At 34.9% G+C, this 20,453-nt stretch overlaps 1 protein-coding gene across 2 annotated transcripts in view; it reads left to right on the top strand.

Annotated features, from left to right (window-relative positions):
• The window catches only part of LOC106140135 (solute carrier family 12 member 6), a 292,621-nt gene that overhangs the window by 48,377 nt on the left and 223,791 nt on the right, over nucleotides 1–20,453 (top strand). The window lies entirely within an intron of this gene.

Here is a 20,453-nt window from a genome sequence, read left to right as displayed (position 1 = left end):
AATGATAGATTTATGAAATCAATTGCCCTCTCTAATGACCTCCGCTTTTATACTCCTACCGTTAGTGGTGGTTCTGTCTTCACCACAGTTTAACACAAGTGACCTCCGCAAATTTTACTCGGGAACTTAACCCATATCTGATCCTGATTACTTTTCCAGTCGGCTGTTGTAATTGCAAGTTATGATATTTAAATATGAAGATTATGACACACTAACTATTCGTAGGTATATCTTAAAAGAACAGTTAAAAAAAACCTATTATTAAGTAATTAGCCGCTGAACGTGGTCTTTCAGTATTTTCAAGACTGTTGGCCCTGTCCACTCTGCAACGGATTTAGACGTCATTATATGTATATATGTAAGTAATAAGTAATAATGGCCACAAAGAAAAGGAAGGAAAAATATTTTAGGAAATACATTAAAAATATGGCGTGATATTTAGAGAGAAGATAGGGCTGTAGTGCAAAAAATCACTCACTGTTTGCAGGTAATTAGGTGAAGGTTCTTTCTTCACACAAAAGAACAACGCGAAATAGAACAGTTATTAATCTTGTCGACATAAGGGTGCGTTCCCACTAAATCGATATCATTCGTGCAAATTGTACTCAATTTACATATATATCACGCCTTTTTCCAAGAGGAGCAGGCGGAGAATCAAATCGGATTTGATCATGGTACTAACGTGCATATCTTACTCAGTTTTATAAACATATCTTACTTTCAATATGATCGAAGCTTTCAATCAAATATCGAGTAACTGTAATAGAGTAGAGTAATACAAGTAAATAAATATAAGTTTTATTTAATTTTTATCTGTCTATCGTATCGGGATCTTTTCAATACCGTTATGTTTCATTTTACTTACTTTCTAAAATTTGGGCAGAAATATATTTTATTTGTATGTATGTTTGTAATGCGTTAACTCTCGGACCGCAGGTTTTGATGATAGTTAAAATTTATCTACGATCTGTCAATGGAATTTTTAAGTTAGTATGGCAACATTGGTTAAGTTACTTTTGAGATACGAGTTAATAATTTTGTTAAAGAAAGTGTTCGCGAGGTCTCAGTTCGCACCGAACGTCTAGTAATTTGAAGTAAAGAAACTCAATACAGTTAATAACTATGAAAGAAGTACAGAAAACAAGAAACAAAGCAATTTTGTAGAATAACTTACAACAGTTATCTCACTTTGTTACTTCAGTGGTATCATATTACAAAAACTTCAATGCGACCTCATCTCTCTGTAGACGAGTCTGAGTATAACCTATTGTCTGAGTATAACCTATTACTACAGTCCTGGATTGGGTAAGTTATGTTTTTACACGAAGCAACTCCCATCTGACCTCTGCAACATTTGCAGGGTAAGCTTACCCTTATTGGATAATGGATACATCCAATTGCCTGAATGTACAGGTTTCTCACGATATTTTCCATCACCGTAAGTGCGCCAGTTAGCAAATAAACTAATTACATAACTAAGTAATCAAAGTCATTGGCACAAGGACGTTTGAAATTCGAAAGAGTGCATTACCCTTTTTATACTGAGACCATAACCTTTCCATCACCGATGCTCGTTAAGTTTTTCTATCTATCATAGTGTATTATTCCCGATTGCGGTCTCATGTTTGATACTAAAAGTCAAACAATTTATGTGTCGAGAAACACATACATATAGTCACGTCTATATCCTTTCTGGGTTGACAGAGCCAACAGTCTTGGAAAATTGAAAAGCCACTTTTAGCTGTGAAGAAATAATTTGATTTTTTTATATTCGACTGCCTCCGTCTGCTAAAATCTACGTAGGTTCAGAATACAGGATATTTATCGAATATTTGTAAATTGAACACAATATTTTTCACCCTGTATAAAATACAAGTTATTATAATTTTAAGTGCCGTGTGGTTCCCGGCGCCAATATAAGAATTGGATCACTCCATCTCTTTCCTATGGATGTCGTAAAAAGCGACTAAGGGATAGGGTTATAAACTTGGGATTCTTCTTATAGGCGATGGGTTTATGGATAGGGATGGATTATATGAATGAATGAAGTTATTATATTACATTGCATACATTTATACAAACTGAAACAAAATTCGTGTTCAAATAAAACTTATTTTATTCAGCATTTAAAACATAATTTGTATGGACTAATTAGCAGACATGAATGAAGATAAATATGTGTATACGTAAGGTTGGACTAAAATGCCCCGAGCAGTGTTCAGTCCAAAAGTTATCAGTTTGGCGCTTTGCCTACCCGTTCGAGGCGTCGCTGGCAGATTGGCAACCTACAGGGCTTCATAGGGTTACCAGGATGCGAGGCAATTTTTCCTAATATATAGGCAAATGTACACACACACTCGTCACTTATTTTATGAGTTCGACCAAATGCGCTCAGTTTTGGTCACCTCACACAATTTGAGCTTTAGTAGCGGAGCTTTTTAACCAACCGCACTAGATTGTATCTCGATTAAAAAATCAATTTAAGGAATCAAAAAGTATGACTGTGTCTGGCTTCTTCATTATATTCTTATCAATGTGTCCGGCTTTAGGTGAAACATACATTTTTTTTGCTGGCAACCCTAGATTTACACATCGTAACTGTGATCATATGTTCCACTGCCAAGGGCTGTGTTTGTAACTTGCTGATATGATGAGGGGTCTGGTGTCTGATTTCAGATACAAGCTTTTGCCCGGGGCTTACCGTCCGCGGGATTTTTCAGAAAACCGTATATTTACTTCTGATACCGAACTTTGGTTAATATAAAATTATAGGTATTAGATATTAGGTATAAAATTTAATTCGGAAAAGCATAATAGACAGTTATATTATTATGAATTTGTTCTTTTTTTAAATTAAGCCAGTACGCTATATGTATAATTTTAAGAGTGTCGTTGGTCGAATCGGCGGGGTGCCCGGTTAAGATGCGCAGAAAGACACAGGTTCAAATTTCACCTCGGCCATGTACCAATGACTATTTTTAAAAGTTATGCATATTAGTTACTAATTACCTGTATATGTTATTAGTAACTTATATGTTAATACTAACCGATGCTCTTACGGTGAGAGAAAACATCGTAAGGCTACTGCAAATTCGGGCAACTGGATATGTAACCATGAATCCAATACGGGTTAGGTTTACCTGTAAAGGTTGCGGAGGTCAGACGGGAGTGTCTTCGTGTAAAAATGACTCACCCAATCTAGGATCCATGGTCAAAGGCATACCCCGGGCTCTTCTCTAGAAAGGTGAGGATGCAACCGGGACTAATGCCAGGTGAAAGAAGAAGCTAGTACCAATATAATTTCAGTAATCTTACATACGATACTCCTTTCATATAAATCAGTCTTGTAACTGATTAATTTAACCAAAGTCGAAATGCGAAGCGCTGATGTGGGAAGCGCAAAATGTAATTATCAAGTTATGTGGCTGCATAATTTGGTTATGTTGGTATAAGATATTTGGTTATGTCTGTGGCTTCACTCGTTTGGTTATGAAATTTTTACTAACCATACTATTAAGAAAAACGTTGTTACGTGCCATGTGGTTCTCGACACTTTAGAATAGGAACGCTCCATATCTTTTCCTTGGATGTCGTAAAAGACGATGAGAGGAAAGGCAACTCTGGATTTTTCTTGCAGGCGATGCGCTATCTACCTGCCACTATTTGAATCTCGATCCCATCAAACTGAACGTCCGCCAGTTTTATCAAGACTTTTGGCTCTGTCTAACTCTCAAGGGGTATAGACATAATTATATATATGTATTATAAAATTATCCAGGGTTCCACTCTCATGGGAACATCCAGAAGAAAGTCACTTTCTTCAAAATTTATACATACGGGAAACGTACAATAAACATCATTATTTTTTGGAGAGGTATAGATTTATAGTTCCGTAGCATTTAGGTTCAGAATAAAAATTCTAGCCGTTTTCCGATACGAAATAGTTCTCTCCAAGTAAATCCATTAAACTCCATACCTACTTCTTAAAACATATAAACCCGTTTTCGGTTCGGTTAAGTTGATGGATCAGACTGGACCCCAGAGCAAAGTAGACTGTGGCGAAAAGTCTTACACGGTTTTGCTCTGTGGGTCCCGATGATTGATTGCCCTGGATAGTGTATAAGGGAGGTGTTGCCAACTTTCTAGTTTTTATTCAAGTTTTGTTTAGAAAGTATGTTTTAATATTAAATTTCGCACTATTTTAAGCAAACTAGTGTACTTACCTAAAAAATTCCCATAGCAACTAAATTTACAGGCCAAAGGGCTTTAAACCACGACTTTTTCTTGGTTTGAAATTTCCCGCTGAAGCGGAGTCCCGTGAATAAACTATCACTTATCAAGCGTTTAATTCCTTCATACTTCATAAGCTACTGGATAAAATGGACGCCCTCGATGATTGATAGCCCGGTTACATGATGTATAAAAGATGCTGTCAAATGCATGATGAGGTTTCATTTGATGTATTTGATAAATGACTTGCAAAGTTAAAGTTATCAGCATTGATGGGTGTTTTCAGTTGGTTCCGTCGCCGTCACATACATTTTGATGATGGACCCATAGATAGATAGACATTTTGAAGACTGTATAACTTTTTTGGTATAATCTTATATTTTCACTTTTTTATAATTTTGTACGTTGTGCGAAAAGATGCTAAGGCCTCATCCGTAGATATAGACCGTGTTTAGTTATTGTTGATAAGAGAGTTTTCGTAATCTATTATATGGTAAGTAAGTATATGGATATTAGTTATATCCATATCTTCTGTAAATAATGTTTTATGGAATCTTTGCACGCAATTTATAATTTTTTGTTATTGTTACAGGTAACCCAAAGGACTGAAGGTCTGAATTTCAACAGAATACCTATATTATTTAGACAGGGTTTCAATTCGGAAAAACAGTACTTTGAATCAAATTGCTCAGACAAAACCCATATTCGACTAGCGTTATTCCGACAGAAACTACTTCGTCAAGGCATACTTTCGAAAAATACTACTTCGAAGAAGCCGTTTCAAAATACATTGAATTGGTTTATCGTACTGAACTAACTAACTATTACATAACCGCGGAAAAGCACACATTATATAGGCATGTTACGGCAAATAAGAATATATATTTTTTTCGGATGGAGACGTTAGATTTTCAATAAAAATTGCCTTTATTTTGCATAAACATAAATATATAAGTATATATACCACGTTTTATCCCATAAGAAGTAGACAGAACACACATATACTTTTCAAATTTCATAAAAATCGGGCTAGCGATTAGCTGCGAAAACCTAACAAACAAACAAATTATGGCCCAACAAATATTTTTAGGTCAAAATAAAAAGAAGATTTTGTCCTACCTGCCAATATACGAGTGTAACAAAATTTATGAACACATAAATGACACAGGAAATAGACAATTTGCTATCAGAAATAGCGGAGACGGGGTTATGACATTGAAAGGCATTTAAAGTTGAATTAAGTTGGTTGTAGCAGACAAGTTGGAATTCTTCTTTTAGGTGTTGGACTAGCAACATTTTACTATTTGAATCTCAATTGTATCATTAAGCCAAAAAGCTGAGCGTGAGATGAGTCAAGCAGTTTGTTATTTTTTTTAAAGCAGAACACCTCCTTTACTCGTTTAAATAATTTAATAACCGAAGAAAAATATTAGCAATATCAATCAGGAAGTATCGATCAACAAATTAGAGGCGCAAAAATAATGATTCCTCTTATTAGGTATATCGGTTTTTCCACGTTCATAATAACTTTATATACTTATATATAGGTACTTTTATTGTAATTGTCCTTGCTGATTTTCTATTCTTCTCTCATCAAGTTAACAAAGCGCTTTTGTTTTGCAAGGCCTCTCGAAATTTCTTAAGAAAACTTCATAATTTGAAAAACAAAATAAAGGAATGTCAATGAATTTAGTCTACACAATAATTGGTGAAAATACATATCTAACATTATGTTTCACGGCTCAGTTACTCTCTAAACAAAGTGAAATAATGTGATTGTCTATTGTTAGAAGAATTTTACGTAATTTAAGTTTTTAATCGAATAAGTTTGAATAATTACTTATTGAAATTTTCCGTACACAATTCCCTATTTAAAACAGGTATTAAGAACAATTTGCCCCTCTTCGTAAAATAATCAAGTATTTAACGAAAATTCTTAGAGTCCATAAACGATTTTTCGATTTCCGTGTCCTTTGTCCGCTGTAAAAAGCAATTGCTAGAAAAAAAAACTTCATTGTTAAATAATAGTGAATAAACTTCACTAGTTTTAACTATAAATGTTAATAAAGTGTTAAACAAATATAATTTACGGCGATAAATTATTCACATGTCCATAACATGAACAGGGATGTTCATTAAAGTAATTAAATTATTCAAATTTTTAATTAGAAGCATCTGCGCGACCTTCAACGTTGAACTAGACCTGTCTGATAGATTAATTAAAAAGTAGAAGGCCTGTCTGCAACGAATATACCCGACCTCGGCCAGGGCCGGCTCGACGGGGGTCGAACTAGAATAAAACAATCAAAACGATTCACTTGAAGTTCAATTTGTTGAACTATTTGTACTACTCTGTCAAGAAAGTAGCGGGAAAAGATCAATAATACACAAACTGTTTGTTATTCATCCAAATTTATTTTATCACCTTCAAAATATGCTCCTTTAGAAACGATACACTTACGCCAACGAATAATCCAATCATCAAAACATTTTTTAAACGCTGTTTCCGGAATTGAGGTCAGTTCTCGCCGCGAATTCTCTTTTATGTCTTCTACCGATTGAAAACGGGTGCCACGAAGTGGTAATTTGAGTTTAGGAAAAAGAAAAAAGTCGGCTGGAGCCATATCTGGTGAATATGGTGGTTGCTCGATGGTATTTGTTGAGTGTTTGGTTAAAAATTCGTTCACAATGATGGCCTTGTGCGAAGGTGCATTATCATGGTGCAAAATCCAAGAATTTTCTTTCCACAAATCTGGCCTTTTTCGTCGGATTTGCTCTCTTAAACGCCGCATAACACTCAAATAATATTCCTTATTTACCGTTTGACCTTCCGGCAAGAATTCCGAGTGCGCAACACCGCGATAGTCAAAGAAAACAGTCAACATGACTTTGACTTTTGAACGACTTTGGCGTGGTTTTTTCGGTTTCGGTTCAGTTGGAAGGCGCCACTCCGAAGCTTGTTGACTAGTTTGCATGTCAAACTCGTAAACCCACGTCTCGTCACCAGTAACAATGCGTTTCATGAATGTTGGGTCGGAATTGACTCGTTCTAGCATGTCCTCAGCGACTCTCATGCGATTGAGTTTTTGAAAAAAATTCAGGTCTTTTGGGACTAGCCGAGCGGCAACATGTTTCATACCCAAATTATTAGTTAAAATGGTACGGATCGACTCGTGAGATACAGAAAGTTCGGTGGCTATCTCTCTCAAAGTTGAATGAGGATTTTCAGTCACTATTTCCTTCACTTTTGCGATGTTAACTTCAGTTGCAGACGTTGATGGCCTACCAGAGCGAGGCAAATCTTCCATCACATCTCGACCGCTTTTGAACGCTTTGTACCACTCATAAGCACGAGTTTTTGATAAAGTCGATTCACCGTAAGCCTTCTGTAACATTTTCAGTGACTCCGAACACGATATTCCATTGGCAATGCAAAATTTAAGACAAACTCTTTGTTCGATGTTTTTATCCATTATGAAATTAGCAATACACACTAGATATGATATAACTAAAAATAGCACTGTATTTAATGTAAACAACAGATGCAACTCAAACTCCGCGCCAAAATGGAAAACAGTTGTGCCAATCTAACAACAACAAAAAAAACAAAAATTTGAATTTGGAACCATAAATAAATAATCCATTCCCGATACTTTTCTGACTGAATGTATAAAACTAACCCAAAGTCATGTTCTTTGTATGAATAGAATAGATTTATTTTCAAAATTGGATACAAGGTATCACTTATTGACGTCACATAACTTAAATCTAATTGTAACTACTACCGCTTCCAAGTTTGTGATATCAAATAAAATATTTTTCTTTCTTTCTTTCTTTCTTTCAAAGCGCATGTGTAGAAGAAGCGCGAAATGTTTACAAATATAGATCTCTTAAATCTAAATCGTGGACGAATGCACATTGTCTACATTAAGACATGAATGGATGTAGAACTGAGATAATACTTTTCAAGTGCCGTGTGGTTCCCGGCACCAATAAAATGTCGTAAAAGGCGAATAAGGGATAGGCTTATAAACTTGGGATCCTTCTATTAGGTGATGGGCTAGCAACCTGTCACTCTTTGAATCTCAATTTTATCAGTAAGCCAAACAGCTAAACGTGGCCTATCAGTCTTCTCAAGGCTGTTGGCTCTGTCTACCCCGCAAGGGAAATAGACGTGATTATATATAAACAGCACCCCATTACATGATGTGACATTGACATTGGATTTAGATACATACTTTTTTCATTTTAAGAATAAACATTTTATAGACTTTGACTTCTTCTTCTTCTTCTTAGCGAGTAGACACTCCCTTAAAAGATAATCAACGATAATTTTCCCATTATGGTTTTCTGCCATTTAACAGCTTCAGCGGTGACTGTCATCAGGCGAGCGCCCGTATTAGGTCAAAGAGAGCAGAACAGGTGCTCCATTGTTATAGACAACTAAACTAGAATCAGTGTTTTTTATATGTTTTACTTAGACTAAATAATTTTGAAGCTCAAGAATAAACTCACTTGATTGTTTTAGTAACATTTTTGTTTAAAGTATATATTTGTTGGGCAAAGGCCATCCTTTTCATTTCTTGTTCTTGTTACTACCAATCTTACATTTTATAAATATCATTAATCATATATTCTATAATTCAATAATATAAATAATAAATAAATTTATATAAGTAATTATATAAATTAAGTTATGAATTATATTATTATTTTTAGCAACCTGTCCCTTTTTGAAATTTCATTTCAATTCCATCTTTACTAGCTTAAACAGCTGGAAATGGCCTTTCTGTCTTCGTGTCACTGTTGGCACTGTCTACCCCGCAAGGGATAAAGACTTGACTATATCTTTCTAAGTACAAGTTCAGTTTTCCTACATATAAGTAAAGCGTGTGTAGGTAAATCTATATTTATTTGTATGTATTCGTATTCGGTCAGGGGCGGCACGTTCACGGTCGTTTCGGAATAATCCAATTCACGCCGATTCTAAACTCAGTTCAGTTTGCATTTTTTAATGCCAATCACACTCTCGTGTTATATATATATATATATATATATATATATATATATATATATATATATATATATATATATATATATATATATATATATATATATATATATATATATACATATATATATATATATATATGTATATACATAGAATAGAATATAAAATAAATATAATTAAAATTGGTAATTGTGTGTATATATATATATAAATAACAAATGAGAGCGAATGTATACATATATGTATACATATATACATTCGCTATTCGAATGGCTTCGCTCCCATGAATATATATATATATATATTATATATATATATATTATATATATATATATATTATATATATATATATATATATATATATATATATTATATATATATATATATATATATATATATATATATATATATATATACATATATATATATATATATATATATATATACATATATATATATATATATATGTATATACATAGAATAGAATATAAAATAAATATAATTAAAATTGGTAATTGTGTGTATATATATATATAAATAACAAATGAGAGCGAATGTATACATATATGTATACATATATACATTCGCTATTCGAATGGCTTCGCTCCCATGAATATTTTTTAGGTATAGCCCATGTTATTCCTGTTTGTCTAGCATATCTTTGCTTAAGATTTTTTTTAACAGATAACTTGAATTAGCTAGCCCTAAAGAAGTATCTGACTTGTGTTAAATCAATAATCCTGATACTTTACTTATAGTAAAAATATTTTTAGATAAATATTTTGGACTCAAGCTAATTAGACTAAGTGTAAGTTACGAGTATTAACATGACTAGTGGGCCTAGCAAGTCAGACAGGCCGTCAAATTCATTTATTCATTACGCACAAAAATACAGAATTTTTTTCTCTTTTACTTATCATTTAAAGAGAAAAAAGTCTGTAATTTTTCTTTAAAAATGAGGAGAAAAAATATTTTTTGATTCAAAATATATTTTAAAGGTGGAGGACCTTTAAATCCGAACTAAATCTAAAAAGTTTATCTTAGCGTGGCACACGTCTTCAGATGACGGATCGAATTAATTTTAAAAAGTTTATTATGTTATATATGAACGTGGCCTTTATTTTTTTTAAGGCGGTTTACTCTGTCTATCTCGCAAGAGATATAGACGTTATTATATTATGAATAATGTAAAAAAATTAAAACCTTGCAGCCTCTATAGACATTTTAAATTTTTTAACCAACCATCTTCATTTTTTTTAAACTGTTACCTTTTCTATTGGACAGAAATTCAAATTATTTGGTGTATTTGTATGGCTTACACCGCCATCTACCAGGAAGCTACTGGAATAATTTAACATTGCTGCAGCGCATCCGGAAAATTCTCATCCCGCTTTTCCGTGTCATGTACTTCGATGTTTATATTAGTTTTCACTAGATGGCGTTATCAGCTGTTAAGGAAAATGTACGGAAGATGTCACCACTAATCACAATTGGAAAATTTTTCGGATTTATAGTAAACTATTATGAAAGTATAATTTATTAGAGATTTTATTTTTATTTGTATCTTCATTCATAAATGTATTATTAGTATGTATATTTCGGTTTTACTGGGGAGTTTATGAAATGACATATATACATAAAATCACGCCTCTTTCCCAGAGGGTTAGGCAGAGACTACCTCCTTCCACTTGCCACAATCTCTGCATACTTCCTTCGCTTCATCCACATTGAAATCACATATAAGAAAAATTAATAAATGGGAAACATTTTAATTAATTACATACGTACATACATACATACATTAAAATCACGGCTCTTTTCCGTAGGGGTAGGCAGAGACTATTTCTTTCCACTTGCCACGATCTCTGCATACTTCCTTCGCTTAATTAATAAATAAATAATAATACTTCGTACTGAATTTTGGTAAAAAAGGTAATATTGAAAATAAGTAAGTTAAAAACAAAACCTTTCTTCTTTCCCCAATTGAGACTTAAAAGGGAAAATGTATGTCCTTGGGTCATCGGTCGTCAGTGGAAAGTGTCCTTTTTGGGGATATTTTATTCTAAGTCCCTTCAATGACTGGGCCGAACCCGAATTTAGAGGTTTGTTTGTTGTTTCTTTGTAGCTATTCCGGTACACTGAGCGACCCTACGGTAAAAACTTTTTGTTTTAGAGCGAATAATGTTTTTTTAACAAGGTATTCCTCCAAGCGCACTTGGAGGCCGGCGCGGTCTTTATTAAAGACTTATTATATTGTCCGTTCATTTTACATATTTTTATAACATACTTAAAATAATTTACATACATGAAATTATGTTTCTTTTCTGGAGAGGTAAATATAGACTACATCTTTCCACTTGCCACGATCCCTTCATATACCTACTTCTAGTAGGTATAGGTATAGGTATAGGTATAGGTTAATACTATGTTAAAAGTTTTAAACCGATTTCTATTATCCGTAGAAAATTTTGTATCAAAACAGGCAAAACCTTAGATTAAAAAATAAATCGGTTATCGATTTGTCTAACTTATTTTTCCAAAGGGAAAAACGTTTTAGATCAACACGCTTTATTTTTTATCTCATGACTCATAGCGCCCAGCCTACCAATCTGTCCACTAAATTCATGGTGCGGCTCTCTTTCGGGAACGCGTAGGGTTCCATTATGATTATTAACCATTTAGATATAGTCTACTCGCTTGGACAATGTCGCCTTTCAAAAGCGCCGCCGATCAAAGGCGTATTATCTAAGCCAATAGAGTATACTTTATTACTCTTCTCCATCTAATTTAGTCTCGGTGACATCCTCCCCTCTCTGGGCTTGGAGAATTTTAGACTATGATCCTGGATGGGGTAAGGCACGTTTTGACACGAAGCGACTCCCGTTTGACCTCCGCAATCTTTGCAGTGAGAACTGAACTTGTAATAATGTTAAAAGCTGCATTAGATGAATTCGTCTATTACCCTTGGCGCCTTTTAGGGCATCCATAAGAAAGAGATGAAGTGTCCCTATTCTGAAGTTCCGAGAAGCATTATTTATTTACTTCATTACTCTTATCTAATAAATTCAATTCAAATTTAAACACAATAAGGTAAACATAATATCCAAATCTGTGTACATTCACATTTATAAGTTACATGTAAATCTAATATTTGGCGAGCGAAACAAACTTGTTGACCTAAGACCAAGAACCGCGGACGATTTATTATAACAACCCCATCTCGTGGCTGTGGTTCGTTGTAAATTTACACAAACCAAGAGGATAAAATTAAACGTAGATATTTACCAAATGAACTGGTGAAAGGTCAGGTCAAAGGTACCGTAAAATGAAGAGCTTGCATGAAAAGAGTTATGAATGTGGATGTAGCGTAATAAGTATGCAAGGATTACGGCAGGAAAGTGTATTATGTGACATGCCACTTTTTTACTCATTACCTAGTTCCTTAATTATTTGACAGTTGACTGATAGAGATCCCTTTACGGGATAATTCCGCCATTGCAATTTATTTATATATTTTTCTTACTACGCACTATAGACCATTTCTTGTAACTATGCTAACTATTGTATATGCAATGAAAATATTACAAACAAATGTATGTATTTGTGTAAAACTACAATCATTATTGGTACTCGCAACCAATAAGTTTAACTTGCTCGATTTCCAGTAGTAAGGGGTGGGTCGATAGAGCTCGCCCGGGCTAGACCGCCGGGAGGCCTAACTGGCTGGGCCGAGTCTCCGCGGGCCCCGACCGGATTACCCGGGCCTGACCCGGTTACCAATGAACTTGAACTTCGTTTTGTTTCGTTAAGAAAGACAACATTTTAAATGTATCGTCTATTTTTGGTCGAGTGGCGATTTTGTGTTTTATAATAATGGTGAGATATTATTTATTTTTAAATTGTTTTCATCCAAAATGTAATGCTGCTTGCAGCAGCAATTTATTTTGGAATTAATGCTATAAATAGGTCTACGAATAGACCTATTTATAGCATTAATCCCAAAATAAATTGCTCATAGCTGAGAACCTATTATGATTGTTACCTATTGCCAATATCATATAATCTTTTTATTAATTAATAAGATCTAATGCGTGTAAATCACTGCACCCGGTTTTCAAATGTTTGTCCAGTCGATTTATAAAAGTGTTTACACTTGGAGCACTTATCACTGTCTCGCGTAAAGAGTTTCACACTTGCACGAAAAAATGTATGCATTTTTACTAAAATCGTTACTTAATCCATTTATCTATGCCGTAACAATTATAAACGAAAAATATTTGTTTGTATGTTCATGTGTAAGAACACTTTATTCACACCAGCAAGTGCAAAAATATCAATTATTAAAAACACTAAAATATTATCACATGCAAACACAAATACACGTGGCAATATATCTAAAAATATATTACACATCTGAGATTACCTTCCGAAATACCCACATCCGAAAACTTCTCGAAAGTTCCACAATAGTCGGTGGTTCGCGGATTACCCCGCCATTCCTGATCCCGGTGAGATCATAATTTTTCCCGCCGCTCGTAAGAAACGAAGTGATTTATTACTTTCTACAGTTGAATATAACTGACTATTGTGATGAAACGGAGGAAATTGTAGGAGGTCCCTTAGTTAATATATTATTTTAAGTATTAGGTTAATCCTTATTGCACGTTTTGACTGAATATAATAGATATCCCGTCTTCATCCCTTCTGGAGTAGACAGAGCCGACAGTTTTGAAAAGACTGAACGGCCACGTTCACTTGAATGGCTTGATGGTGAAATTGAGATACAAATAATGACAGGTTGCTAGTTCATCGCCTAAAAATAAAAATGACTTTTACAATCTGCGCGAAAAGAAAAATAGATGGCATACAATGCGTGCCGTGTGCTTCCCGGCACCAATAAAAAAAAAGAATAGGACCACTCCATCTCGTTCCCATGGATGTCGTAAAAGGCGACTAAGGGATAGGCTTATAAACTTGGGATTCTTCTTTTAGGCGATGGGCTAGCAACCCGTCACTATTTGAATCTCAATTCTATCATTAAGCCAAACAGCTGAACATGGCCTATCAGTCTTTTCAAGACTGTTGGCTCTGTCTACCCCGTAAGGGATAAAGACGTGATCATATGTATGTATGTATGTATGGTATGGCATACAATGTTTTTTCTTTGCTATCAGAGCATTGAATTAAAAAAAAAACCTGCATATTTAACATTAAAAAAAACAGCCGAATAAGAACCTTCTTCTTTTTTTAAAGTAAATAGAAAAAGGATATTCGTGTTAAAACAAACCGGAACCCAAATTTCCCTTTTGTTTTCCCAAGGACCGCTAGTAATGTAGTCCCCCGTCAATCCCTCTTGAGTGATGACGATTTCATTGATGGCGACACTAAAAACCACTCTTTTATCTCAAGTGGATACCTCATCACTCGCAATGTCAGTTTCATACCTGCCATTTATTTTCTACTGACGCCAAAAAACGGGTATCGTAATTTATTGTATGCGTGTAATGAAAGATATGTTATAGTTTAGTTTCTGTTGCTTTCTACATAAATACATATAATCACGTCGTTATACCTTACAGGGTAGGCAGAGCCAACAGTCTTAACAGGTAAAATTGAATTTTTAAACTTCTTTCAAAGCAGATGTGTTTCTTATTTAATAAGAAAAACTGAATATTTTCAATTTAGTTTTCAGGTTGATATAATCCTATCACATGAATAATACATTGAGTAACCTCCATGAAACTGTTTTATCACAGACATATTGACATTTTAAGAGGTCCATAAATATCCCGGGAAAGGGGTCTTGGCAACCTCGGGCTGGACAAACTATTAAGGTGTTTACTAAAAAGCTATAAGGGCCAGGATAATTCGTACTAAAATTATCTTGATATATTTCAACTCTGCTGCTGCATCACTGCTGAATTTCAGAAATTATTTAGAAACTTTTTGGCTGAAACCCAAAAGTCATGTTGTTATTAAAATAATACGTTTCAAGTGTCGTGTGGTTCCTGGCACCAATAAAAAAGAGTAGGTCCACTCCATCTCATTCTAATAGATGTTGGAAAAGGCGACTAAGAGATAGGCTCATAAACTCGGGATTCCTCTATAGGCTATGGGCTAGCAACCTGTCACTATTTGAATCTCAATTCTATCATTTAGCCAAACAGCTGAACGTTGCCCATCAGTCTTCTCAAGACGTTTGGCTCTGTCTACCCCGCAAATAATATAGACGTTATTATATGTATGCATGTATGTATACTTTTAATAAATTTATGTCTTTTCGTTTATGTAAACGAAATTATTAATTCTGTGTTGTCCTAAAGCTTGTGGACTTATTATGGGTGTTGGAAAGTGTTGTTCTATACTGACAAGTTTCATACATTCCGTGTCAAATCTGTTCATTAGGTTTTGGGTGAAAAAGTAACAAACAAACATGCACATACTCACCTCCTAACGTTAGCATTTATTATATTTGTATGGATGATTTGAAAGACTTAAGATAAAGCCTTAAAATACCGAATGATGTAAACAATGAGAAGATTATTATGTTAGGTGATTTTAATGGATGGGTGGGTGTAAAGCGTGATGGATATGAAAAGGTGCTTGGTGCGTTTGGTGACGAAAAGGTGAATGATAATGGAAGAAGTGTATTAGAAATTTGTCTAGAGTGGGATCTTTTTGTGTCGAACTCAATGTTTCAACATAAAGAGATCCACACCTACACAAGAGTGGAAGGTATTTTAAAAAGTATGATAGACTTTGTGATTGTAGATGAAAGATTGAAGAACAAAGTGCTGGATACCCGTGCATATCGCGGTGCTGGCATTGACTCGGACCATTTACTGGTGATATCCCGGATAAGGGGTATCTTCAATCGCTGGCGGCACAGGGTAAGGGAGCAAACCAGCGCTTTGGAAAGAGTAAAAGTAGAAAATTTGCAAGATATGGATGTAGGTAAGAAGTATATTAATAGACTGAAGGATGAATTTGAAGATTTAGATGAAATGAGCGATATTGAAGATGGATGGAAGGAATTTAAAGAAAGAATTGTGAAAGTAGCTGTTGAAGTGTGTGGTGTAAGTAGAAGAAGGAAAGGAAAAAATCACAAAAATGCGTGGATGAGTAAAGATGTGCAAGAACTTGTGCGATTAAAGAAGAAAGCATGGCTGGATTTGTTAGCAGCAAAAGCTAACTTAAGAATGCAAGAGGTTATAGATGAAGATGTGAATGAAGCACGTAAGGAATATAAGAAAATGAAAGATTTGGTTAAGAAAGCTGTGATTAGAAAGAAAGAAGAGTATAAAGAGGATTTTGATAAAAGGCTATCAGAAGACTTTCAGTCAAATCTGAAAGTATTCTGGAAATCCGTAAGGTCAGCCCGAGGAAATACTATAACCAGAGAGCTGACTAGGATCAGATGCCAGGATGGTAGCGTTGTGAAAGGAGAAGAATGTGTACTAAAGATATGGAAGGACTATTTTGAAAGTTTATTTGAAAAAAAGGAAGGAAATAAGAAAGATTTCTGCTATAGCGAAGAAAAAGAGAATGAGATGGAAGGCGAAATTGAAATGTTCGAAATTGTGGAAGCACTTAAGAGTATGAAAGCGGGAAAGGCTGCTGGGTGTGATAGAGTGTCGGTCGAGATGCTTAAAGCAGGAAAAGGCGTAGTAGCTAGTCAGTTGTACTGCCTTTTCAATTTGTGTTGGAGAAGCGGCCGAGTACCAAAAGATTGGTGTAAGGCTGTTATCGTGCCACTTTACAAAGGAAAAGGGTCACAGCTGGACTGCAAAAATTATCGTGGTATAAGCCTGCTTAGCGTCGTCGGCAAATTGTATGCTAAGGTATTGATTAATAGAGTCAGGAATGAAACTGATGACAAAATATGGGATGCTCAAGCGGGATTTCGAAAGGGAATGGGATGTACTGATCAGGTCTTTTCCTTGCGGTGCATAGCCGAAAAGTTTTTGGCCAAGAGTCAAAAAGTCTATTGCACATTCGTAGATCTGGAAAAGGCCTATGACAGAGTTGAGAGGAATGAATTGTGGTCAGCACTTTCTATGCATGGGGTGAGCAGTCTCTTAATACGAGCACTGAAATCCTTATATGAGGATTCGAGTGCTTGTGTCAGGATAAACGGAGCGCACACTGAGTGGTTTAAGATTGAGAAAGGCGTTAGGCAAGGATGTGTTGCGTCACCGTGGCTGTTCAACCTATTTATGGATAGCTGTTTGACAGATTTGAAAGAGTCTAAAAGTGGATTAAGGATGAATGAGTTACTCGTCAAATGTCTGCTCTATGCCGACGATCAGGTTATACTGGCGTCATCAGCGGAGGAGTTACAGGAGATGGTAAACTGTATGCATGAAGCTTTAAAAGAGAAAGGAATGAAAGTGAACGTAAGTAAAACTAAAACACTGGTTTTTGAAATGGAGAAAGAAATGACAGCATGTAATATTTTGATTGGAGGAGAAAAAGTGGAGCAAGTGAAAGAGTTTGTATATCTAGGATCAAAGTTTACATCAGATGGCAAGTATGATAGTGATATTGAAAGGAGAGTGAACGCGGGGAACATGGTGAATGGAGCTTTGCATGCCTTTATGAGCAGTCAGAAACTATCCAAAAAGGCTCGACTGACTGTGCACAGGGGCGTGTTGGTCCCGACATTAATGTATGGGAGTGAAAGTTGGGTATGGCAAAAGAAGCATGAAAGCAGAATAAATGCAGTGGAAATGAGAGCGTTAAGGAGTATGATGGGTGTGAAATTGAGTGACAGGATAAGGAACAGCGTGATAAGGGAATGTTGTGATGTGAAAGAAGATGTAGTTACAGGAATAGAAAAGGGTATGTTAAGATGGTTCGGTCATGTGGAGAGGATGAATGAAAGCAGGTTGACTAAGCAGATATACAAGGAGAGTGTGGAGGGAAAGGTCGGAGTGGGAAGACCTAGACGAACGTATCTTGATCAAATTAAGGACGTCCTGGTAAAGGGTCAGGTCAAAAGTACCCGAAACCGCCGAGCTTGTATGAAGAGAGTTATGAATGTGGACGAAGCGAAAGAAGTATGCAGAGATCATGGCAAGTGGAAAGAGGTAGTCTCTGCCTACCCCTCCGGGAAAGAGGCGTGATTTTATGTATGTATGATGTAAACAAGACGAGGCTGGAATAAAAATTCACACTGTCTGCAATTCCTACCGTCGATCCAACTAAGTTCAAACCTATGAATAAATTTTCGTTCATTCCTACTTGACCAGGGGTGCAATTTTTGAATGAAGTAATTCACTTAGGGGAGCGAATCATCGTATGATATCAGATAACATTTTGAATTTTTTCGTTCAATGTGTAAGTGATATGAAAGTGCCAATCCTAAATGAAACAATGAGTTTTTTAAGGGTTAATATTCTACCAATCTTTTCGAGAAACAAGCATCATATAATGTCGTTATATGCAAGTAAGGTGATGAAGAAAGTCAAAAGTCTCAACATGAGTTGAATTTTTACTCTGTTTTCCTTGCGAGCTAGAAAAGATGAGTCACAAAAGGCCACGTTTAAGCTTGGTCGGTGAGAATTTGTTAACAGGCAGCTTAAAACTCATCCCTCTATGCGATGAGAAGAATTCTAAGCAGCTGGCACTCACTACGTTTTATTCGCTGTGTTTATGTATTATTGTACTATGTATAAAAGAAACGAAATTAAGAAGAAAAGAAATTAAATTTTATTATAATACTAAAATATGAGCGAATTTTAAGGATTTAAGAATAACTCCCCAGACCATAAACTGCTGAGCGTTTGGCTTTCTTCGTGTTTTTATCTGTTTTTCCTGTTTTCCCGAAGCAGGCAATTTAAAACGTATTTGGGCAAAACATCCATAAATTAAAAGTTATAAGGGTGGATAAGACAGTGGGGCTATTCACAGATTATGTTATGGCACATGCCTGCTTCCTCGTTCTTGTTTGTTTTTTTTTTTGTAATTTTACGTGTTTTCGTAGATGTGGATTTGTGTATGTAAATCACGAACAAACTACAAAATTATATATTCTTATATTAGTTGTCATATAAAATTAAAAGATGTCGAGACTGCATTTTGGTTCATGTTGATGCTCCGTGTTTTCCGTTCAGCACGTTCAGATTTCAGAAGTACTAGTGTACTGAAAAAATAATTTAATAATTATAGAAACCCCAAATATTGCTCGTATAACTAGCACTTGGCTTATTTTCTTGTCTTATAAAAAAACCTATAAAAACGCCGAAAGATTAATGTTGATAAAAGTTTTGCCAAGCCAAGATTCCTGAAGGGCCATAGTGGTGACAGATATCGATAAATAAGTTCTTGTCGATGAAAAGTAGAACATGTATTACGATTGTGTATTATGTAAGTGAAATATTTCGTTTTAATATGAATTTATTTTATTAATATTGATTTCACTACCAACTTTGCTCTTTAGTTTGTCTTGTTCATGTGTCAGACCGACCGTTCATGCGCGATGAAAATTTATATAGGTAATTCATTTGGCTGCTTCTACGAGTATGTCACAGACACACAAATCGTAATTTACAGAATTCCTTATTTTTCAAACTACCTTATTTTAGCATATAAAATAAATACCTATCAGCATTCGCAAAAAAAATATAACCAAACAAATCACACAAAAGAAAAAAGTAATTACACTAATTATTTTTATCGATATTTTCATCGACAGCACATCGATACTATTCTTATCGACGTTCAGCGCACGCACCGGTCTACGTGCCTAAATGACGTCCTTCAGCGGCGCAATATCGCACTAACACTGAAAAAGCGAGCGTTATATTTTACCGGAGTATTTTTGTAACAGACTTGGTAAATAAAGTGTTATGGTTGGAGTAATGTGCTGGGTTGAGGTTTTTCAAACCATTTTTCCGCTTCATTTTCGAAATGAACACTAATTTATATGCCATCATGGCCTCGAAATTATTTTATAGTATTTCTATAGAAATCGAAATAATGTAAGTAGTCCTATATGGTAAAAGATCCGTGTTTGTAAAAAGTAAATTTTCAAAAATTCTACGACTTGTTCAGTAGCCAGTTTGGCCAACACAGGCTACTAACACTGTGTTAACTGGACACATTCGGTATATGTCGCGTTTGAAAACTAAAGAAAGAGAAAAATAGGTAGACAAAGAATATTTTCGCATCAAAATTAAGTAGCTGTCCCAGGCAATAATTTATTGGTTGC

Source organism: Amyelois transitella, chromosome 3 (genome assembly GCF_032362555.1).
Source record: "Amyelois transitella isolate CPQ chromosome 3, ilAmyTran1.1, whole genome shotgun sequence".
Taxonomy (NCBI): Eukaryota; Metazoa; Arthropoda; class Insecta; order Lepidoptera; family Pyralidae; genus Amyelois; species Amyelois transitella.
This window is presented reverse-complemented; position numbering and strand designations above follow the sequence as displayed.